The 25,266-nt window shown below is 46.2% G+C and overlaps 1 protein-coding gene across 1 annotated transcript in view; it reads right to left on the bottom strand.

Moving 5' to 3' along the window:
- SCFD1 (sec1 family domain containing 1) overlaps positions 1-25,266 on the bottom strand; it is a 354,775-nt gene that overhangs the window by 309,170 nt on the left and 20,339 nt on the right. The window lies entirely within an intron of this gene.

Here is a 25,266-nt window from a genome sequence, read left to right as displayed (position 1 = left end):
ATGAACAAACTCCGAGTCGAGCCTGCCCGGTCACACCTGACCCCTCCGTCTCACTCCCACAGTAAGCAGGTAGCAGGAAGGAGAACACAAACCCACTGGGCTCTTCTATCTGAGCTCAGTTTTCCACCCCACTCTCTCCATTTCTACTCAAATGCCTAATTCTAACAGAGCTCTGAGAAGACCCGCAATATCCCCCCACTTTTCTGTGCTTCTACCCCCCACCTCACCCAGGAAGCTGAAAAGAGACATACAGCCCCACTAAGGGAGAGGACTTGCATGCATCCATCGAGTTTATTTTCTTTTACCAAGTTTTACTTGATGGACCTTCTCATATTTTTACGTATTTAATGCAAGCTGCTGGTGGATTTGAACACTTGGCAAGACTTTATTGCTTTTATCAAAGGCAGTTGTGACCTTTAGTTTAAGTAAGTGAAACAGTGTGAAATTAATAAATCAAAATTAATGTGCAAAATGAATTATTTTGAAATATTTGCACTATGTTTGCACTATGTTTTTCTTCACGTTTTGAACTAAATTAGTAAGAACAACTCAAAATCTACAGAGTGTCACTGGGCCTTACTTATAAGGTGGTTTGCGTACCTACCTTCAGTTTACTGTGCACAAAATGTCCCTTCAGTAGCATTAGCAGATTCCTACCTCATTAGTATTAATGAGGCACAATTCTATTCGGTGGTTTGCGTGGTTACAATAGGTTTTCCGTTTAGCCGGACCTAAAAATGCCATGATTCTTCCCTGCCTTAAAGGGATGTGGGCTGTACTCAGAGAAAAAGAAACAGCATGCTGCAAGGGGACACTGGGAAGCAGCATCAGTGGTCCCCTCGACCAACATCTGTTTCTCCCCAAACCCCGCAGCTGTCATTGTCAATGTGCACTGCCCTGGTCAGCTTCCAGTTTGGAAATCTGCACCGCTGCTTTGACAGGTTGGGATCCTATCAATAATGTGCGACCACAGCTGAGTTTTTAAACCATGCTCCATGTTATAGAGAATCAGAAGCAGCGAGAAGTCCCTTTCACTCCGATATTGGAAAGATATTTCAAACTCCCAAAGTTCCTTCTGTGCATTACAACTTCTGATTGTGAGGTTGCAAAGCCTGTGAGATTAAGGGTTGCAGGCTGTGTGCTCACAAAATCCTTCTATTCACCAGTCCATTCCTTTGTGCTTAAAATCAGGTATTGAGATTCCATAAATAGGAGTAAGAGCTCGCTGGGTTGAACCTGCCCTGAGACGTCCTGTTTCCACTTCTCAGTAAAGCTGATTTAGACATACAGCTGTTCAAGTTCACTGTGATCGGTTATAGCACCACCAAAGAGCTAAGCACTTCCAGATCCTTCACCCTCTGCTGTGTGCTATGTAAACAGTCATTAGACTATCAATATCACACTCTTCTTTATCATGATGAAACAAATAGCGGATAACAGTACAATTACCTTCCAAACTGGATAAACATTGACTCCCTATTCATTCAGCTGCTTTGGTGACCTGGAGCTGGTTGTGGGGTCTCGGCAAACATCTTGTAGCATCTGTTTGGTGTAATTAGTAATCAGCAGGGGTTCTGGGGTGGACAGCCCAGCTGGTTGTTTTAGGTGGCGATGGTGCCAAACAGAACATTCAGAAGGTTTGTGGACGTGTTGAAGGAATACCCAAGGAAAAATGTGGACTTTATCCTCTGGTTAGACTGGGCCAACATGTGGGACATGACAGGGACCCTGCTCCATCACGAGTCTAGTCTATTTGAGAGTATCATTAATCTGAATTCATTTTAGCCAGGGGGTTGAAGCTTCTAAACCAGGCATCTCCAACTCAGCAGCTACTGGTATCTCTCCAGCTACCCAGAAGTAGCTCTCTTCCATACAGCCCACTCTACCAAGTTAGAAGCTTTTGATTAAATCAATATATGTATCCCAGTATTGAAAAGCACATATTCGAGATGCAAATGTGTGTATTTTCAGGATTCATAAGCTGATGTTTGGAGAGAAATGGATTCCCAAAATATATTTAAAGCGGATACTTGAGTGATAACTCATGCAATATTACTAATCTGATTACATCTGAGCTATGGCTGTCGTGTTACCCAGGTAGTAGTATTCCAAATTGAAAAAGCATTTTTAATTTTACTGCTGGCAACTGTACCTGATGAACTGAGTTGACTGCTGGTAGTACTCTTGGATGGGCTGCCCACTAATGTAATCTTGTCCGACGTGTGCACTATTATAACACTAATAATATAGGTGGACTGCTGCACACTCAGAGAAACACGGAGCAGCTCTGAGACAGCCACTCTGGACTTCACTGAATGCGCTGCCTTCAGGGCGGCGCAAGTTCACAGTTGCCCTAGGGGCAGCACATTCATTATAATAGGATGCAATGCCCCTGTTTACACCAGGCAAACCTGTTCAAAGATGCACCATGGCACAAACAGAGAAAGTGTACCCCAAATTTGAAATACAGGCACTGGTCTGACCTGATCTGAAGGATCACAAGAGTTAGAGGCAATTTACACTTACACCGGATATCTCCATGTAGGAAAGTGCCCCTTTTGGACATGGTCACCCCCATTTTTTTGCTCACTGGTACTGAGGTTTTTCGCCTGAGGTGCACTGGGTTCCTGCAAACAGGTCCCTAGTGCCAGTGCTCTTTCCCTAAAACAAGATATAAAGATCTAACTGTGTACAATTGACACATACTCCAGTACCTCTGTAAGTTCCTTGTAAATGGTACCCCGGGTACCTGAGGCCTGAGTACCAGAGAGGGTCCATAAGGGCTGAAGCATGTATTGTGACACTAAAAGGGATTCCCTGAAAAAAAGGCACCCAGTCTGCCATCGCAGACTGCGTGTCATGGTACAACCCATGAGTGGAAACACGACCCTGGCACACCCATTGGGTGTCATGCCCAAGTCACAACATATAATACATGTAAGTCACCCTACAGCAGGCCTTAGAGCCCTAAGACAGAGTGCATTATATCTGATGTGAGGACATATCAGCATGAGCAGATATGCCCCTGTGATGTCTAGTTCAATCACTTAGTCATTGCAAGTAAACTGGGGAGCCATCTTAAGGTCTGTACTGTGCACTGGTCTATACGTTACCCAGCCACATAATGGTTTCACTGAAACCTATGGTGTTTGGTATCAAACACTTCGTCTTAATAAATCCAGACTCATGCCAGTCTTGGATTTATTATGACATGCACCTAGGCGGCAACTTAGAGGTGCCCCCTGAAACCTACCAGACCCTTAATGTCCTGGGAGACTGATATCGATCAGCCTGCCACCACAGACATGTTTTGGACCCCTCCTGGAAATGAGAGCCTGTGCTCTCAGAGGCCAGAAACAGTGCCTGCTCTAGAGGAAGGTGTTATCACCTCCTCCAGCAGGATGGCTAGTGAATCTGCATAGGGACTTCAAAGACTCTGCCACCTTTGGTATGTGATCAAGGCTTCCCCCTGCCCTGAGGCCCATCTGGCACCAGGACTGGCAAGAAATTAGCTAGGCATGAAGGTGTGGTGCACCATCAGGCTGGACACACCCCTAAGGTGGGAAGCCTGATGTGCTCCATGAAAGAATGGTTCCACCATCTTGTTTTTGGTGGAATTAGGAATTCTGGGACACAGTTATGGCCACTTCGCACGGGAAGTGGTCCTATAGGGGCTATAGGGTATTTAGGTGCCCCTCTGACACCAGAAAAACAGAAATGTCTGACAAAGAAAAAGAAGAAGGACCAAGAAGAGCCGAAGAAGCGAGAATTGTGGACTGCTGGTGGACTTTTCGCAACACCCTACCTGTTTACCTGCTCCTGCCCCGACAATTGTGACATCCCGACTCATCCTGCAGCTGTGCATCCTCCGAAATCCATGAAGGGTCTCCAGTACTTCACCAAGCCGTCAGCATCCCCCTTGGAGTGGAGGAGCCACTTTCCTGCAGCTTGCAGGCACCAACCACAACTGCCAGTTCGCCATTCTGCTGACCACCAGGTTCACCAACGCAGCAGCCACCCAGGAGGAGGTCACCATGCTCCAGGAGGACAGACCAATCTCCCCACCAAGTAAGAAGACACCAGGATCTACCGGAGCCGCCCTGCACCAATATCCGGGGTACCATACCCCTCGTAGCAATCAACGCTTGTTTGGTCCTAACCCGGACTCTGCACTGCAGAAGCCAGCACTAACAGTAGGTCAGCTGCCCTGTTTTGTACCCCTTCATGCAGGTCCAACCGAGAACCATGGGCATTGACGCAGGAGCACCTGAGGACCAAAACCCACTGCACCCGAGCTCCACAGCCCGTGTCCCTGAAAACCAACAGTGTCTCCCTGCTCTCATGACCCCCACCGACCGAGCCCCCCATTGGGAGCTCCAAGACTTTTCCCCAAGTCCCCCTCTGTAGCCTGTTTCCAGGTGCCCACCTTGTCAACGATGCAGTGCACAAGATACCTCACCCATCCAGCACATTTTCACCAGGACACCACAGGGCAGGTAAAACTGTACTGCTAGTGTTTCTGGTGACCTTACCGCCCTAGCACCCTACAACCTAAAGAAGACCCCTGAGAACCGACTGCAAAGACTCCTTTGCAGTAAAAGTACTTTAAAAGTCTTTACCGCGTAAAAGCGTATTTGAGTGCACTGGTTGCTTGCAACAATCGATACACTGCAACAGTACTTTCCTTCTTTAAAGCTTTTCTGGTTTCAAAACATTCTACAAAAAGAAGCTATATTTTTCTAAACATTGGTCTCGAGTTTCTTCTTGAGTGTCTCATTTATTGACTCTGTTTGGCTTAAACTGCTCGCCCACTCCACCACAAAAGAGAGCATTTGGGATTATTATTGTAACTCCTGTAAACCAACAAGGGTCAGCTGGACTAACAGCATAGTGTTCCTTTACACTGGTACACTACATAGATAGCCAGATTCCCACAGTCCACAATTACACAAACTATCTAGCCAACTGGCTTTACCATGTACAGGAATATCACAATCTTCTGGACTGGTCTTGGCTTGTTTTCCCGTAAGCTTGCCACAGAGGCAGCACTTACAGCTGCTTTAGAGGCGTTACACTGGACACAAGATTACAGAGGTGTAGGAGGCTGGACTGGCTTGTAGTGAGTACCAAGGGGTACTTGCACCTTGCACCAGGCCCAGTTATCCCTTATTAGTGTATAGGGTGTCTAGCAGCTTAGGCTGATAGATAATGGTAGCTTAGCAGAGCAGCTTAGGCTGAACTAGGAGACGTGTGAAGCTACCACAGTACCACTTAGTGTCATATGCACAATATCATAAGAAAACACAATACACAGTTATACTAAAAATAAAGGTACTTTATTTTTATGACAATATGCCAAAGTATCTTAGAGTGTACCCTCAGTGAGAGGATAGGAAATATACACAAGATATATATACACAATAGCAAAAATATGCAGTATAGTCTTAGAAAACAGTGCAAACAATGTATAGTTACAATAGGATGCAATGGGGAAACATAGGGATAGGGGCAACACAAACCATATACTCCAAAAGTGGAATGCGAACCACGAATGGACCCCAAACTTATGTGACCTTGTAAAGGGTCGCTGGGACTATTAGACAATAGTGAGAGTTAGCAAAATAACCCTCCCCAAGACCCTGAAAAGTGAGTGCAAAGGGCACTAAAGTTCCCCTAAGGACAAAAGAGTCGTGTTAGAGGAATAATGCAGGAAAGACACAAACCAGCAATGCAACAACTGTGGATTTCCAATCTAGGGTACCTGTGGAACAAGGGGACCAAGTCCAAAAGTCACAAGCAAGTCGGAGATGGGCAGATGCCCAGGAAATGCCAGCTGCGGGTGCAAAGAAGCTTCGACTGGACAGAAGAAGCTGAGGTTTCTGCAGGAACGAAAAGGGCTAGAGACTTCCCCTTTGGTGGACGGATCCCTCTCGCCTTGGAGAGTCGTGCAGAAGTGTTTTCCCGCCGGAAGGACGCCAACAAGCCTTGCTACACGCAAATCGTGCGTTTGGCGTTTTTGGACGCTGCTCGGGCCCAGGAGGGACCAGGAGGTCGCAAATTGGACCTGCAGAGAGGGGACGTCGAGCAAGACAAAGAGCCCTCACTGAAGCAGGTAGCACCCGGAGAAGTGCCAGGAACAGGCACTACGAGGATGCGTGAAACGGTGCTCGCCGAAGTTGCACAAAGGAGTCCCACGTCGCCGGAGACCAACTTAGAAAGTCGTGCAATGCAGGTTAGAGTGCCGTGGACCCAGGCTTGGCTGTGCACGAAGGATTTCCGCCGGAAGTGCACAGGGGCCAGAGTAGCTGCAAAGTCGCGGTTCCCAGCAATGCAGCCCAGCGAGGTGAGGCAAGGACTTACCTCCACCAAACTTGGGCTGAAGAGTCACTGGACTGTGGGGGTCACTTGGACAGCGTCGCTGGATTCGAGGGACCTCGCTCGTCGTGCTGAGAGGAGACCCAAGGGACCGGTAATGCAGCTTTTTGGTGCCTGCGGTTGCAGGGGGAAGATTCCGTCGACCCACGGGAGATTTCTTCGGAGCTTCTGGTGCAGAGAGGAGGCAGACTACCCCCACAGCATGCACAAGCAGGAAAACAGTCGAGAAGGCGGCAGGATCAGCGTTACAGAGTTGCAGTAGTCGTCTTTGCTACTATGTTGCAGGTTTGCAGGCTTCCAGCGCGGTCAGCGGTCGATTCCTTATCAGAAGGTGAAGAGAGAGATGCAGAGGAACTCGGCTGAGCTCATGCATTCGTTATCTAAAGTTTCCCCAGAGACAGAGACCCTAAATAGCCAGAAAAGAGGGTTTGGCTACCTAGGAGAGAGGAAAGGCTACTAACACCTGAATGAGCCTATCAGCAGGAGTCTCTGACGTCACCTGGTGGCACTGGCCACTCAGAGCAGTCCAGTGTGCCAGCAGCACCTCTGTTTCCAAGATGGCAGAGGTCTGGAGCACACTGGAGGAGCTCTGGACACCTCCCAGGGGAGGTGCAGGTCAGGGGAGTGGTCACTCCCCTTTCCTTTGTCCAGTTTCGCGCCAGAGCAGGGGCTAGGGGGTCCCTGAACCGGTGTAGACTGGCTTATGCAGAATTGGGCACATCTGTGCCCAACAAAGCATTTCCAGAGGCTGGGGGAGGCTACTCCTCCCCTGCCTTCACACCATTTTCCAAAGGGAGAGGGTGTCACACCCTCTCTCAGAGGAAGTTCTTTGTTCTGCCATCCTGGGCCAGGCCTGGCTGGACCCCAGGAGGGCAGCTGCCTGTCTGAGGCGTTGGCAGCAGCAGCAGCTGCAGTGAAACCCCAGGAAGGGCAGTCTGGCAGTACCAGGGTCTGTGCTACAGACCACTGGGATCATGGAATTGTACCAACAATGCCAGGATGGCATAGAGGGGGCAATTCCATGATCATAGACATGTTACATGGCCATATTCGGAGTTACCATGGTGAAGCTACATATAGGTAGTGACCTATATGTAGTGCACGCGTGTAATGGTGTCCCCGCACTCACAAAGTTCAGTGAATTGGCTCTGAACAATGTGGGGGCACCTTGGCTAGTGCCAGGGTGCCCTCACACTAAGTAACTTTGCACCTAACCTTTACCAGGTAAAGGTTAGACATATAGGTGACTTATAAGTTACTTAAGTGCAGTGTAAAATGGCTGTGAAATAACGTGGACGTTATTTCACTCAGGCTGCAGTGGCAGGCCTGTGTAAGAATTGTCAGAGCTCCCTATGGGTGGCAAAAGAAATGCTGCAGCCCATAGGGATCTCCTGGAACCCCAATACCCTGGGTACCTCAGTACCATATACTAGGGAATTATAAGGGTGTTCCAGTAAGCCAATGTAAATTGGTAAAAATGGTCACTAGCCTGTTAGTGACAATTTGGAAAGAAATGAGAGAGCATAACCACTGAGGTTCTGATTAGCAGAGCCTCAGTGAGACAGTTAGTCACTACACAGGTAACACATTCAGGCACACTTATGAGCACTGGGGCCCTGGGTTACCAGGGTCCCAGTGACACATACAACTAAAACAACATATATACAGTGAAAAATGGGGGTAACATGCCAGGCAAGATGGTACTTTCCTACACAACCCCCCCCCCAAATGAAGGACAATAAGACTAGCCATGACCTGATGAGTCTTCATTGTCTAAGTGGAAATATCTGGAGAGTCCATCTGCATTGGAGTGGCTACTCCCAGGTCTATGTTCCACTGTATAGTCCATTCCCTGTAGGGATATGGACCACCTCAACAATTTAGGATTTTCACCTTTCATTTGTTTTAGCCAAAGTAGAGGTTTGTGGTCTGTCTGAACAATGAAGTGAGTGCCAAACAGGTATGGCCTCAACTTCTTCAGAGCCTAGACCACAGCAAAGGCCTCCCTCTCAATGGCAGACCAACGCTTTTCTCTAGGGGTCAACCTCCTACTAATAAAAGCAACAGGTTGATCCTGGCCCTCAGAATTAAGTTGTGATAGGACTGCCCCTACTCCTAATTCAGATGCATCAGTTTGGACATAGAATTTTTTAGAGTAACAAGGGCTTTTCAGGACAGGTGCAGAGCACATGGCCTGCTTCAGCTCCTCAAAAGCTTTCTGACAGTTTGCTGTCCATAATATTTTTTTAGGCATTTTCTTGGATGTGAGGTCATTAAGAGGGGCTGCAATGGAGCCATAGTTCTTAATGAACCTCCTGTAATACCCAGTGAGGCCTAGAAAGGCTCTCACCTGAGTCTGAGTGGTAGGGGGAACCCAATCAATAATAGTTTGGATTTTCCCCTGAAGTGGTGCAATCTGTTCCCCACCAACAAGGTGTCCCAGATAAACCACCTTACCCTGCCCTATCTGGCACTTTGAAGCCTTGATAGTGAGGCCTGCCTTTTGCAGGGCCTCCAAAACTTTCCAAAGGTGGACCAGGTGATCATCCCAGCTGGAGCTAAAGACAGCTATATCATCCAAATATGCTGCACTGAAAGCTTCCAGCCCTTGCAGGACTGTGTTCACCAACCTCTGAAAAGTGGCAGGTGCATTTTTCAAACCAAAAGGCATTACAGTAAACTGGTAATGTCCTCCAATGGTAGAAAATGCAGTCTTAGGTTTAGCATCTTCTGACAATTTGATCTGCCAATACCCTGCAGTCAAATCAAAAGTGCTTAGATACTTGGCAGATGCCAGTGTATCTATGAGCTCATCTGCCCTGGGTATAGGGTGAGCATCAGTTTTGGTTACCAAGTTGAGACCTCTATAGTCTACACAAAACCGCATTTCCTTCTTTCCATCTTTAGAATTGGGTTTTGGTACCAGTACCACAGGAGAAGCCCATGGACTGTCAGAGTGCTCAACCACTCCTAGTTCCAACATTTTCTGAACTTCTTGCTTTATGCAGTCCCTGACATGGTCAGGCTGCCTATAGATCTTACTTTTGACAGGTAAACTGTCTCCAGTATCTATAGTGTGCTCACACCAAGAAGTGGTGCCTGGCACAGTAGAGAAGAGTTCTGAAAATTGTCCTAGGAGATTTATGCAATTATCTTTCTGCTCAGCAGTAAGACAATCAGCCAAAACTACACCTTCCACAAGAGCATCTTGTTCTGTGGAAGAGAAGAGATCAGGTAGAGGATCACTGTCTTCTTCCTGTCCCTCATCTGTTGCCATGAGCAGGGTGAGATCAGCCCTGTCATAGTAGGGTTTCAGGCGGTTGACATGGAGCACCCTAAGGGGACTCCTGGCAGTGCCTAAGTCAACCAAGTAGGTGACTTCACCCTTCTTTTCAACAATTGTGTGGGGTCCACTCCATTTATCTTGGAGTGCTCTTGGGGCCACAGGCTCCAAGACCCACACTTTCTGCCCTGGTTGGTACTGAACCAAAACAGCCTTCTGATCATGCCATTGCTTCTGGAGCTCTTGGCTGGCCTGAAGGTTTTTACTGGCCTTTTTCATGTACTCAGCCATCCTTGATCTGAGGCCAAGTACATAATCCACAATATCCTGCTTAGGAGCTTTTAAAGGTTGTTCCCAACCCTCCTTTACAAGTGTGAGTGGACCCCTAACAGGGTGTCCAAAAAGAAGTTCAAAGGGGCTGAAGCCCACTCCTTTCTGGGGTACCTCCCTGTAGGCAAAAAGGAGGCATGGTAGAAGGATATCCCATCTCCTTCGGAGTTTTTCAGGGAGTCCCATAATCATGCCTTTGAGAGTTTTATTAAATCTCTCCACCAGTCCATTTGTTTGTGGATGATAGGGTGTTGTGAACTTGTAAGTTACACCACACTCCTTCCACATGGCCTTTAAGTATGCAGACATGAAATTGCTTCCTCTGTCTGATACTACTTCCTTTGGGAAGCCCACCCTGGAAAATATTCCCAGGAGGGCCTTTGCCACTGCAGGAGCTGTAGTGGTCCTTAAAGGAATAGCTTCAGGATATCTTGTGGCATGGTCCACTACCCCCAAGATAAACCTATTGCCTGAAGCAGTAGGAGGGTCAAGGGGGCCAACTATGTCAACCCCTACCCTTTCAAAGGGAACCCCAACCACAGGCAGTGGGATAAGGGGTGCCTTTGGGGTGCCACCTGTCTTGCCACTGGCTTGACAGGTTTCACAGGACTTGCAAAATTCTTTTGTGTCCTCAGACATCCTAGGCCAATGAAACAGGGGAACAAGCCTGTCCCAAGTTTTCATTTGTCCTAGGTGCCCAGCTAAGGGAATGTCATGTGCCAGTGTTAGGAGGAACTTTCTGTACTCCTGAGGAATCACTAATCTCCTGGCAGCTCCAGGTTTAGGATCCCTATGCTCAGTGTACAAGAGGTTGTCCTCCCAGTAAACTCTGTGAGAGTCACTGGCATCCCCATTAGCCTGTTTGACAGCTTGCTGTCTGAGACCCTCTAATGTGGGACAGGTTTGCTGTGCCACACTCAGCTCCTCTCTGGCAGGCCCCCCTTCACCCAAAAGCTCAGCAGTGTCTGCTTCCAGCTCCTCTGGTGTAGGTTCTGCACAGGGAGGGAATTCTTCTTCCTCAGAATTAGAATCCACTGTAGAGGGAGGGATAGTAGGAAGTGGTTTGCTTCTACTAGCCCTAGCTTTAGGGAGCACTTGGTCCATTGTTCCAGGATCCAAGCTTCCCTGTCCTTTTTGCTTTTTGGCCTGAGCCCTTGTCAAAGCAAAAATATGCCCTGGGATGCCCAGCATTGCTGCATGGGCCTCCAACTCCACATCTGACCAAGCTGATGTCTCCAAATCATTCCCTAATAGACAGTCTACAGGTAAATCTGAAGCTACCACAACTTTCTTTGGACCAGTTACCCCCCCCCAGTTGAGATTTACAACAGCCATGGGGTGGCTTTGTGTTATGTTGTGAGCATCGGTTACTTGGTACTGGTGTCCAAGAATGTGTTGTTCAGGGTGCACCAGTTTCTCAATCACCATTGTGACACTGGCACCTGTGTCCCTGTAGGCCTGGACCTCAACACCATTTATTAGGGTTAGTTGCTTGTACTTCTCCAAGTTATGGGGGCAAGCAACCAAAGTGGCTAAATCAATAGCCCCTTCAGAGACTAAAGTAGCCTCTGTGGTCTCCCTAATCAGACCAACCCCAACTAAATTACCAAAAGTGAGCCCAGCTACTCCCTTGGATTGGCTATTAGTAGGTTTGCTCCCACCACCACTGCTATTAGTAGGGACACTAGGTGTAGCAGTAGGGGTTGTAGTGGTAGGAGCTGTGGTGCCTTTCTTTGGACAACTGGGATCTGTTGTCCAATGGCCTTTTATTTTACATAAATAGCACCATGGTTTCTTTTCCTTGTTCTGATTAAAGGAGGATTTGGACCCACCACCCCCACCAGAGTGTTTTTGTGGGCCTGATGAAGACTCATTTTTAGATTTGTCCCCACCCTTGTCAGAAGACTTGCCATCCTTCTTTTTGTTGCCATCTTTGTCACCCCCTGTATGAACTTTTCTGTTCACTCTTGTTCTGACCCATTTGTCTGCCTTCTTTCCCAATTCTTGGGGAGAGGTCAGATCAGAGTCCACCAAGTACTGGTGCAACAAATCAGACACACAATTATTAAGAATATGCTCTCTCAGGATCAAGTTATACAGGCTGTCATAATCAGTAACTTTACTGCCATGTAACCACCCCTCCAAGGCCTTCACTGCCTGGTCAATGAAATCAACCCAGTCTTGTGAAGACTCCTTTTTGGTCTCTCTGAACCTTATCCTGTACTGTTCAGTGGTTAAGCCATAACCATCCAGGAGTGCATTCTTAAGAACTTGGAAATTATTAGCATCATTTTCTTTTACAGTAAGGAGCCTATCCCTACCTTTTCCAGTAAATGATAGCCATAGGATAGCAGCCCACTGCTTTTGAGGGACATCCTGTACAGCACAGGCCCTCTCAAGTGCAGCAAACCACTTGTTAATGTCATCCCCCTCCTTATAAGGGGGAACTATCTTGTGCAGATTCCTGGAATCATGCTCTTTTGCAGGATGACTATGGGGAATACTGCTGCTGCCACCATGGGTATCTAAACCCAACTTCTGTCTTTCCTTCTCTACTTCTAAAGACTGTCTATCCAAATCCAGCTGTTGCTTCTTGAGCTTCAGTCTGGTTTGTTCCACTCTCAATCTATTGAGCTCCCTTTCTAACAATCTGTCATCAGGGTGGGTGGGAGGGACATTCCTAGATACAGAGGTATGATGGGAATGAACAGAAGGAGACCTGTCCCTTACAGAGGGCACCCTAACAGCTTGGCTACCAGCATAATGTGAGAGCACACCATCAGTATGGTGTGATTCAACCTCTGTACCAACTATGCTAGACTGTCTAGTAATGGGCAGGCTGAGAAGTTTCTTTCCTGAACCTTTTCCTGGGGGAGTCCCTGGATCAGATTGAGAACCATTAGCTACTTTTTCTACAGATTGGGCACTTATGGCCTTATCCTGTACTCTAAGCATATTAATTAACAGTTCTAAAGAAGGATTCTTCCCTACACTCAAACCTCTCTCTATGCAGAGACTCCTTGCTCCTTTCCAGCTAAGGTGATCATATGCAAGTTTGGACAGTTCAAAATTTTTTCCTGTGCCAGACATTTTTTAGAGAGAGTTAAAGTGATAGAAAAAGAGAAAAAAAGTTTTCAGAACTTTTTGGAAAGACAGAAAAAACTTTTTAAACTTTTAAGAACTTTTTGAAAGTTTAGAAGTACTTTTCAGCACTTAGAAAAGAGTGAAAAGAGGAAATGCAAAACTTTTTGGCTATGTGTATATACACTGACCTTGTTTTGTATATTTTTCTCTTATGAAAAGTACAATGACAAGAGTGGTAAGTAGTCTCAAGCACTTATCCCACCACTGCACAACCAATGTAGGAGGCTGGACTGGCTTGTAGTGAGTACCAAGGGGTACTTGCACCTTGCACCAGGCCCAGTTATCCCTTATTAGTGTATAGGGTGTCTAGCAGCTTAGGCTGATAGATAATGGTAGCTTAGCAGAGCAGCTTAGGCTGAACTAGGAGACGTGTGAAGCTACCACAGTACCACTTAGTGTCATATGCACAATATCATAAGAAAACACAATACACAGTTATACTAAAAATAAAGGTACTTTATTTTTATGATAATATGCCAAAGTATCTTAGAGTGTACCCTCAGTGAGAGGATAGGAAATATACACAAGATATATATACACAATAGCAAAAATATGCAGTATAGTCTTAGAAAACAGTGCAAACAATGTATAGTTACAATAGGATGCAATGGGGAAACATAGGGATAGGGGCAACACAAACCATATACTCCAAAAGTGGAATGCGAACCACGAATGGACCCCAAACTTATGTGACCTTGTAGAGGGTCGCTGGGACTATTAGACAATAGTGAGAGTTAGCAAAATAACCCTCCCCAAGACCCTGAAAAGTGAGTGCAAAGGGCACTAAAGTTCCCCTAAGGACAAAAGAGTCGTGTTAGAGGAATAATGCAGGAAAGACACAAACCAGCAATGCAACAACTGTGGATTTCCAATCTAGGGTACCTGTGGAACAAGGGGACCAAGTCCAAAAGTCACAAGCAAGTCGGAGATGGGCAGATGCCCAGGAAATGCCAGCTGCGGGTGCAAAGAAGCTTCGACTGGACAGAAGAAGCTGAAGTTTCTGCAGGAACGAAAAGGGCTAGAGACTTCCCCTTTGGTGGACGGATCCCTCTCGCCTTGGAGAGTCGTGCAGAAGTGTTTTCCCGCCGGAAGGACGCCAACAAGCCTTGCTACACGCAAATCGTGCGTTTGGCGTTTTTGGACGCTGCTGGGGCCCAGGAGGGACCAGGAGGTCGCAAATTGGACCTGCAGAGAGAGGGGACGTCGAGCAAGACAAAGAGCCCTCACTGAAGCAGGTAGCACCCGGAGAAGTGCCAGGAACAGGCACTACGAGGATGCGTGAAACGGTGCTCGCCGAAGTTGCACCAAGGAGTCCCACGTCGCCGGAGACCAACTTAGAAAGTCGTGCAATGCAGGTTAGAGTGCCGTGGACCCAGGCTTGGCTGTGCACGAAGGATTTCCGCCGGAAGTGCACAGGGGCCGGAGTAGCTGCAAAGTCGCGGTTCCCAGCAATGCAGCCCAGCGAGGTGAGGCAAGGACTTACCTCCACCAAACTTGGGCTGAAGAGTCACTGGACTGTGGGGGTCACTTGGACAGCGTCGCTGGATTCGAGGGACCTCGCTCGTCGTGCTGAGAGGAGACCCAAGGGACCGGTAATGCAGCTTTTTGGTGCCTGCGGTTGCAGGGGGAAGATTCCGTCGACCCACGGGAGATTTCTTCGGAGCTTCTGGTGCAGAGAGGAGGCAGACTACCCCCACAGCATGCAAAAGCAGGAAAACAGTCGAGAAGGCGGCAGGATCAGCGTTACAGAGTTGCAGTAGTCGTCTTTGCTACTATGTTGCAGGTTTGCAGGCTTCCAGCGCGGTCAGCAGTCGATTCCTTATCAGAAGGTGAAGAGAGAGATGCAGAGGAACTCGGCTGAGCTCATGCATTCGTTATCTAAAGTTTCCCCAGAGACAGAGACCCTAAATAGCCAGAAAAGAGGGTTTGGCTACCTAGGAGAGAGGAAAGGCTACTAACACCTGAAGGAGCCTATCAGCAGGAGTCTCTGACGTCACCTGGTGGCACTGGCCACTCAGAGCAGTCCAGTGTGCCAGCAGCACCTCTGTTTCCAAGATGGCAGAGGTCTGGAGCACACTGGAGGAGCTCTGGACACCTCCCAGGGGAGGTGCAGGTCAGGGGAGTGGTCACTCCCCTTTCCTTTGTCCAGTTTCGCGCCAGAGCAGGGGCTAAGGGGTCCCTGAACCGGTGTAGACTGGCTTATGCAGAATTGGGCACATCTGTGCCCAACAAAGCATTTCCAGAGGCTGGGGGAGGCTACTCCTCCCCTGCCTTCACACCATTTTCCAAAGGGAGAGGGTGTCACACCCTCTCTCAGAGGAAGTTCTTTGTTCTGCCATCCTGGGCCAGGCCTGGCTGGACCCCAGGAGGGCAGCTGCCTGTCTGAGGGGTTGGCAGCAGCAGCAGCTGCAGTGAATCCCCAGGAAGGGCAGTCTGGCAGTACCAGGGTCTGTGCTACAGACCACTGGGATCATGGAATTGTACCAACAATGCCAGGATGGCATAGAGGGGGCAATTCCATGATCATAGACATGTTACATGGCCATATTCGGAGTTACCATGGTGAAGCTACATATAGGTAGTGACCTATATGTAGTGCACGCGTGTAATGGTGTCCCCGCACTCACAAAGTTCAGTGAATTGGCTCTGAACAATGTGGGGGCACCTTGGCTAGTGCCAGGGTGCCCTCACACTAAGTAACTTTGCACCTAACCTTTACCAGGTAAAGGTTAGACATATAGGTGACTTATAAGTTACTTAAGTGCAGTGTAAAATGGCTGTGAAATAACGTGGACGTTATTTCACTCAGGCTGCAGTGGCAGGCCTGTGTAAGAATTGTCAGAGCTCCCTATGGGTGGCAAAAGAAATGCTGCAGCCCATAGGGATCTCCTGGAACCCCAATACCCTGGGTACCTCAGTACCATATACTAGGGAATTATAAGGGTGTTCCAGTAAGCCAATGTAAATTGGTAAAAATGGTCACTAGCCTGTTAGTGACAATTTGGAAAGAAATGAGAGAGCATAACCACTGAGGTTCTGATTAGCAGAGCCTCAGTGAGACAGTTAGTCACTACACAGGTAACACATTCAGGCACACTTATGAGCACTGGGGCCCTGGGTTACCAGGGTCCCAGTGACACATACAACTAAAACAACATATATACAGTGAAAAATGGGGGTAACATGCCAGGCAAGATGGTACTTTCCTACAAGAGGTACTCAATTTTTCAGCACATTTGACACTGTTGACCACTCCATCATGGTCGAGTGGATGTAGCAAGTAGCATACAGGGCCTGCCATTCGGTGGTTTTGTTCTTTCCTCACTGCCTGCTGGTAGGTCGTTCACACCCACTCTTCGCTCCTTGTGGTGTTCCTCAGGGGGTCGGTACTATTCTGATCCTGTTTAGTCTATATGTGCAGCTGCTCTAAAGAGAAAGTATGTGTCCTACCAGACCCTTAGAGTCTTTTAAGCATTTTTTATGCTGATTATACTCCGCATCTGTTGAGATCCAATAAAAACTTGCAAACTCGATTGGATGTCTGAGAGATTGTTTGACTGCCATCCAAAAGAAGATGGGACCATCTTCCTCACAACAAATTAAGATAAAACTGAGATTATTTTCGGTTGGGGATGACTTTCTATGCTGGTCAATTGAGCTCTGCCAAGATACTCGAGATCCATGCGTGCACAGGCCCTGAATGCCATTTGGACATTGTGTTTGATTCAGAGTTTTCTTTGGACACTAGATCAAACAGCTCTGATCTTGCTGTTTTCTGCAGGTTCCAGCTCAGCTGCATGCTGTGGTCACAGAGCCAGAAGTCTTTGGCATCTTCTTCACAGGATTGCCTAACAACAAATCTCCCTTTTACTGTAACTGACAACTGTCAGCAGATCAAAAACATGGGTATGATGTGGGTGGGTAAACTGTGGAAATCTGACCACATCGCTGCTGCACGTAGGACCTTTCACTGGTTTCCAATGGAGCAACGCATACACTTCAAGACCAAGCCTTCGATATAAAGGAGGTGTTGTTGTTTTGACTGATGTTGCCATTCACATCGAGAGGAACCTGAGATCTGGTGGTCTATGTCACTCCAGCACTCTCTGTTGTGGCGGTCACACATCTAACCAGGCTTGGAATTGTCAAGCGCTTTGGCTGCATGTCCCTGAAAATGTCTTTATGTCTGTATCTGGCATTTGTATAGCATGAACCTGGCCAAAGGCAGCGGAGCACTGCACACGTACTGCACACGGTCAAAGGCAAGTGAGCAAATATTTATTGTTAAATTATTTCCTATCATTACAATTGTGAATATAAATTAAAGGACATAAAGGGATGACTAAGCATCACAATGAGCGCAACTTTTCACTTATAATTAATAAATTAAAAGGCATAAAAGGAATGAAGCATGCCACAAAGAGAAAAAAATCAAAATGAGTAGCAAGCTGGGATTAATCAAAGCCAATTAGGGGTGTAGAAGTTCAGTGCAAATTTACCATGATGCAAAATCAAGTACAGTCGATGGTCAAGATTTCATCAATAGTTATTTTAAAGGCAAAAAAAATTCTCAGTGATCGTCCTCAAGTTTATTGATTTACTTGACCGCTCACAGTCAAAATGTTTATATGATGTGACCAATACCTTCGAAGACATACTGCTTCGCTCCTTGGTTGCCAGAGTCATGTACTGCAGGAATCGAGCAGTTAAGTGACATATTCATCCTTCAGAGATCACTGCAATGCTTTTTAGTAGGACTGTATTTGTACATTAATAGAAACTGGCAGAGACAGTATTTCCGGAGTTTCTCCACATAAACCTAATATGTGGACCAAAAACTGTGGGATCGACACAGTCTGCAGATCCGGTTTGGCTCACTCCGTATCCATTTCTACCAAAGTGCCTTTAGGGGACTCTGGCAAATGTTAGGCACATTAGATCTCTTTTTAGCATCAGCACAAGTGGTAATTTTAGGTATTTTGAAGAATTTAGAGGATCATGTTGCTTTTCTGAAATATTTGCCTGTGCTTCCCTGATGACATCAGCCAAGTCTTGTGCGGTGCACAGGATTTTAGCTTGCTTTTTCATTTATTTGCTAATTGCAATCCTATTTCCCATATTTCCTTTGCATCAAGATCGACAAAAGATGATTCAAATTAGCTTCTTCATGGAGAGGAGCCTTGAGCTATTGTCTACCCAGAGAAAATATTTCAGTGTTTTAGGAGCTGCCTCTTCCAGCCTTGCACAAAAGATCAGACATGCTTTTATCTTGTTAGACTGAACTCCAGACACAGTTGGAATTGAGCAGGTAGATGGAACAAAAGCTGGTAAGAGTAGCTCTGTGCTTTATCAAGCCGATTATTAAATTTGTTTCCGAATATTATTGTTCCATAAGCAATGGTTGGCATTCATTCATAACCTATGTCTGTCAGTAAGCAGTTGGCGTCTGGGCTGTGGAGTAAGTTCAGAAGTCAGAGAAAAGCACTATTTAATTGCATTCAAATGGGCAGATGGTCAACTTTGTTCATCCAGCCAGACTCCCAGAGGTTTGTAATTTGTTATCCGTCCAATTTTTGTTTTGTCTACTTGCCAACACTTTTTATTTTTGATTATTTTGAGGTTTTCTTTATTTGTTCTGATTATGTTGGTGTTGCAGGCAAATGTCTGTTAGTGCTTTGTCAGTATATGCTAAATTAACCACAAGTGGGGCTAGGATACATCCTTATTTTAATCCCTTATTAGTATACATTTCTTTCTGGTGTGGCCCATTGTCATGTTAATTGGATTTTTACCCAAGTATTAGTCTATATACTTATTATGGCTCTTTCCCTAGGTGTCCAGAATGGCAATGACCAATAGTTTTTTTGGGTGTAAGCTGTACCCTTTTTAGGGTCGAGCCTGCAAGTGCGTGCACTAGCGCATGCGTCTTCCTTGCACAACTCTGTTGTATTTAGTAAAGGGCTTGGAGCCCACCGGTCGCTCACCATTTGTTGGTTTGCGTGACACTCTTCTTTACAGCCTCTTAATTTGTCAAGGCACGCCTGGCATCATTTCAGTTTCTCTGTGTGGAGCAGGGGTCAAGCCCTAATTGATGCAACTTGATTAGTGCCCATCTGCTGCTCCCGATGTGATCGAGGTACTATATGTTCTTTTTAACTTCTAGTGCCCCGCAAACAGAAGGTTTGTGACTTGCAAAGTTTTATTTTTTAAAGCTAACTTTATTTTATCTTGCTAAGTCATCTTTTCTCAGTTTCTTCTCATGTTTTCTTTTGTTTTTGCTCGTGGGCACTGTTGTCAAAAGATGACAATTAACTTGTTCTAAATATGTGGGACCTATTGCATTGTAAATGCTTGTTATAAATTGGTCATAGCAGGGAGCCCTTCCAGTTATTTGCAGTAGTCTTTGTATTCAGGCAGTTTTGCAGAGAGGAAATAAAATGTCATCCTACTGGAATGCTTCTGATTAAACATGCTGTAGCTACACAATTTGGTTCCGGAGCACCATTGGACTGTATTGATTTCTGGATGTTTGACACTCTCGTCAAGGTTAAGAGAAGTTCTCAGTCACAACAGTTTTTTGTTCCACGATAAATTAACAAACTTTGCTATTAATGTCTGCAGATTTTCAGCTCACAAATACGTTTTTTCATGTGACGTGACCAGTCAGCGGAAGTGACATTATAAGACACTTTTGGCTGGTTTTGTGCTGTAGATTGGTTGACCAGATTCCAGAATTTCCTGGCATTTCTTGATCTGGTTGCATCATGCGTTCAGATCCATTGTTCCTCTCTATGTCTGGACCTTCTTTCTCCCTAGAGTTTTCTTCTACATCCTGTTCTTATTTCTTTGATTTCATTTTTGAGACGATACCAGTGCTGTTCCATTTCAGACTTCTCATGGCCCTGTTTAATTTATTCTTAGGTTCCCTATTTTGTCCCATGAGGTGGGGGAGTAATGTATGAACAGTCCTTCTGGGATCTTGGAGCCTTCCCTGGGGCAGTTTGCTCGAATATTCAAGACGTTTATGTTCGTTGTTTGCAATTTGATCTTTTCACTTGGTTTAATTCAATCCTAAATACCTAACCATATCTTGTTTGCAGTTCTTAAGCTCTTTAAAGTTGAAGATGATTTTCTGAGGCGAGTGATCGCTCTAGTTTTGGAATTATGCTGAAATCACTCACTTGATGAAAATGCTGTATTGAAAAAGAGTGCAGTCGAGATTTGCTAGCCTTTGTGTGGTGATATGGGTATGAGAGACGAGCTGGTCTGCAAGAAAATCAACCATTTAGGAGGTGCAAATTCAAGTTGCTTAGAGCACTAATTAATCCTTCACCCTTAATGCCTCTCTGTTGAAGACTGTTTACTTTGGGGGAAATTCCCCAGTATGTATTGTTGTATTGCTGCCATATTGAATTAGTATTTATAGATCAGTTTGTGTTGTCACCCGTGGTGAGCCACATCGCATCCGGATGCAAAGGTATTATTTTGCTCACCACAGGTAGGAGAGATGCCGTGATATCCTTTTCTTTAATGCTTAGGATTTATGTAGATGTTGTCTACTATTAGTGATGGTACTGTTTGCTTGTTTTTAAAATAAAGCTCAAAACTAAAAGCATATATGCATTCTCCAATGGCATTAAACGCAGTAGAAGTCTATATGTAAGTTGCCACACACCCAAGTGCATGGCCTCCCTATTATGAGTTAATCACTGGGCAGAATAAAATACTGTATCCTCTTAAGGAAGTTGAGATTACTGATCAGGTTTTTTGCAAGCATATCATATCATGTGTAATTACAAAACTGAGCGAGCCTGGCTTAGAGCTCAGTGTTTTGAGGCCTCTTATGTCCCATGAGCGGGTTGATAATTGGATGTTAGCAAAGTTGTTACTAACTTTAAGGCCAATGTTGTAGAGCCATAGGTGACCAATACCAATATTCTCTTCTTTGTTGATGTATTTTACATAATCTTTCTCTATTGTCCTGAGTGTGGCTGGAAATTTGTACGGCTTGGTCAACTGAGTTATATACTCTGAGGAGCAGTTGACTCCTCGCAGAATGGAAGTGGTTGCTTTATGTATTTCTTTTGAAGCTCTTTTAGAGGCCCATCATAATGTAGAGTTCAACACTGACAAACCTCTCATTAATTCTCATGAAATCCTCTTGTGGGATTTGCCCATACACTCACTGGGATTTACCATTCGCAGTGGGGAACACATTACTACTAACTTGGTGAAAATAATTCTCTCTCTCATTTGGGTTGAAAACCTTTTTATCTTTGTGTCCTGTGAGAGCTAAGGATGCAATAGCCTTTGTCAGAATGTGATCCATGTTTTCCTTAATCTTTAATTGATAAGAACGGTTGCTACTGTGATCTGTGATGTGACGTAACTCAGCGGTGGAGTCCTGAGTCTCTTGTTTGCATCATTTATATCTCCTTTACTGGGTTTTGTAGACAGCTGATAACATTGGACAAAGATTTAAACAAGTTAGTATTCAGTTTGTTTCCCCAAAAAAACAGTGGACAGTCTTTCCTTTTTTAGTCCTATTGTCTTTGATAGTTTCATTTCCCCAACACCGGTGGGGAGAGGGTGTGGGGGGGTTTGGCACTGGATTTTACACCGCCAATCTTGACTGTGGTGATATTTTGAATATTTTCTTTTACAATAGGCTTCCTTTCTATCATGGCCATGTATTCTTTATTGGGCACGGCAACATTTGTAGGTGTGGGACAATATATGTACAAAATACATATTTTAATGGGTTTTCAGCCAGCTTTCTTCATCCACTGGTCTGTTAGTGTGTCCTCCGCATTTTTCTACCGCCCACTACAGCAGGGTGTAGGAGGTCATCCCAATTCAGCCACTGGTTAACTTCACTTCAAGTGACTGCATTTTGCTTTTTCACAAGGAGCACAGCCACACACAACCTAGTTCCCTTTTGCGCCAATGTTTTTTGTTTTTAATGTATTCTTTTGATGTTGCCTTAGTGTTTAGAGAATGATGTGACATTAGGACACATTATACAAATGAGAGCACAGGCCACATTGCATTATTAGTTCCTGTCTTCTGCCAATGTTGTTGTAAATTCCTTGTGGAGTGCCCTTTAGCTGACTGCTGGCATTTCATAGCACAACAAATTGCATCCTTTTGAAATCATCCTGCATTAAGTTATCTCAAAGGCAAGAGACTGGCAGCCACTGGCACAATGATTGACTTTTTTAGGTCTGTGTTAACCAGCCCTTTGGATTTTACTAAAATTAAGTGTATGACATAGTTGTTTATAGGCTTTTTTGCCACAATTCACCCATTTGCCTGTGGTAGAGTCATTCACGTTTTTCTCCAACCCACTTGAGCATGCATCAAGGGGAAATGTGTCACCCCACTTCAGCCACTGGCTGACTTCATTTTAAGTTATGATATGCTGCCCTTTCACAAGGAGCACAAATCCACACACAAAGCCGTTCCCTTTAGTGCCAGGGAGTATAATGGTGCTAAGTGCTTTTTTAAGATCAAAAAACAAGTTTACCTTTTGTCAATTTTTTTTAGATTGACAAACACCCAGCAGCTTTCCAAAAAATAAGGTTTTGCAAAAGCCATGACAAAACACGAATTGCCAAAAAGCTTGCGGACAATGCCAGACCTATTAGCTTCTCCAGTGCTTGTTTTTTTCCTGTTGCAGACTGTTTAAAAGTACTCAGGTATGTTTTTATCTCTCCAATTGCTGCTCCTTCCCCTTTTAAGTTTTGTATAATAGACTGCATCACCTCAGGTAGGCTGGATAGCTTGTCAATTATAGGGTCTCAAGTGTACTGCTATTTTGGCCTTCTAATTTCATTCCATGTCCAATCGATTACGTTGTTGGACCAATTCAGTTTTGTGTCTATAGACACACTAAATTATGCTAACGACTACAGATTTGTTTTTTCAATTTGTTTGCATACAGTTGACCACTTGTACTATAGAAGCTAAGACGTTATCCAGGATACGGTCAACAAGTGCTATGAAAGGAAGTAGTTTGAGGACTCTTACTTCATCAAGATGTAGTGTTCTTTAAAGAATTGCATCTCCTGCTCTTAATGGAGTAGAGTTCGAGCGGCACTGACAGACAAGGGGTGTTGTTCAAGATCCTGAAAGCCTCAAGTAAAATGTACTTTTGCGTTGTTTTTTTCCCACACTTATTTCTCCAGTCTGATGCTGTCCTGGCTGTAGGTGTGCTAAGATCCACCAGGGATAATGAACGTGTTAACCTGATAGGCGGGGTGCAAGTTGTGATGGCTCTGTAAATGATACAGCTGGTTTTGCAGATGGTGCGGGCCAGCAAGTGGATCATGTGGGGTTCCATCAGCATGGCAGTGTCCTGATCACATTTCTTCAGGCCCTGGACAAGCTGTGTGTGGTATGTAGGATGCCCTTAAGGGAGCCCAGTGTGGAGTCAAGAGGCCATGGAGCGGAGTGTTTCCCCCATCCAGATGCAAGAGTACAAGCAGTTCGAAAGTCGCTTTCTGGAAGGAACAGTTTTCACTTTCTCCAGTAGACATAGCTGGTACCAGGTCTCCTGTTTTCTTCATTGCGTTCCTTGATGGTGAGGTTGATGTCCAGGCTGAAACCAAGTGACGTGGGTTCAAAAAGAAGACAAGATTTGTGTCACTGACCAAGGTTTGTACTACTTCTTGCTTGTTGGTATTGATAAATAAGAGAAATGTTGTCTTGGTGGGTTTCAGCTTTAGGTAGGTGCTGGAAATCCAGGGCTGGATGAGATACAAGCAGTGTTTGAGGCACTAGATAACTGCTGCAGAGAAAGAGAGGAAACCCTTTCTGTTAATCACTCTTTTAAATCATCTTTCACATTAACACGTGCTGAGTTATTTCTTGTTATTTGCATTTCGGGTTTATGTTTCTGTGGCTGACTGGTTTCTTATTTGATCCCTTGCACCAGGATGCTCATGGGGGAATTGGTGAATATAAATGCAACATTGGGGGCGTGGCCAACTACCGGGAGATGGCGCACGCTTGATCTCTCGGCTCCGGAGGGGCAGCTAGAATTTGAACTAAAAAGCATGCCATCCTCGGGTGCCACAACGACCGAGGGCGACCGCTGGGCTGGGGAGGACCCCCGGATGCCGCCTGGCCCCCCGTCCTTGATTCGGGACGCACGGGGAGCCAGAATCGGCCTGCCGGCTCTGGGGTGGACCTGCGGCCTACCTTGCCCCGACAAGCCGGGGCCTCGAGTGGCGCCGGGAGCGTGATCGACACGGACCGGAGAAGCGGCCCCGGCCGAGTAGGCCCTGGTGCCGCGGCCGGAGTGGTGAGGCCTCCCAGTGAGGAGCGGGGGCGGAGCCGAGCGGCACTCGGCCCCGGGAGCAGCGAACGAAGCCAGAAGCGGCCGGTGGACGAGACGCGAGGCCGCCCTTTCATCCGACTGGAGCTGAGCCCTGGAGACAACAGAAAACAACACGGAGCGGCTGCAAGGTGAAGGAAAAAAGGAAAAAAAAAAAAAACACGCGATAAAAGGACACTACAGAAGGGAATGGGCAGAACCCCAAAAACTTACAAAAAAAAAAAAGAATACAGAAAACAAGAGAAGAAATAGAAACTGCCCAATATAGAGGGAACGGCTGGCCCGTAGCCCCCGCAGGGACTATTATCGGAGCAGCCGAAGTCAGAACCCAGTAAACGAGCAGTGGGTGCGGACCCCACTGGTACCGCGCTGACGGGCCCAGCCTGACACCGATCTGGGGACTAATCCAGAGCCCACGCTTGCTGTGACGCTGGAGCGTGGGAGTAAGTTGGCCTGAGTGGTGGCTCGGGCCTACGCCTAGAGGTGCTGTCCTCCCCGCCTGACCTGGCCGATGCCCCCCAAGGCCCGTCACAAAAAGAAAATCATGGACACTGCACCTCCACCGGCGTGCAAGGAAATGGAAGAACAGCCCCATCTGCAATCCAACGTACAGGAAACCCTGTACAAAATGTTGGGGGCGATTGAAGACACAAAGACAACGCTGCAACACAACATCAACCAAGTAGCGGTCGAAGTGGGCCTCCTAAGGGCAGACCACCACAAACTGGCGGACAGGGTCAAGGAAACAGAATCCACATTGGCAATTGTTGGGCCGAAACAGAAGGATCTAGCGGCA

The sequence above is a fragment of the Pleurodeles waltl genome, chromosome 9 (assembly GCF_031143425.1).
Source record: "Pleurodeles waltl isolate 20211129_DDA chromosome 9, aPleWal1.hap1.20221129, whole genome shotgun sequence".
Classification (NCBI taxonomy): Eukaryota; Metazoa; Chordata; class Amphibia; order Caudata; family Salamandridae; genus Pleurodeles; species Pleurodeles waltl.
The sequence above is the reverse complement of the archived record's forward strand: the minus strand, read 5'-3'. Positions and strand labels throughout refer to the sequence as shown.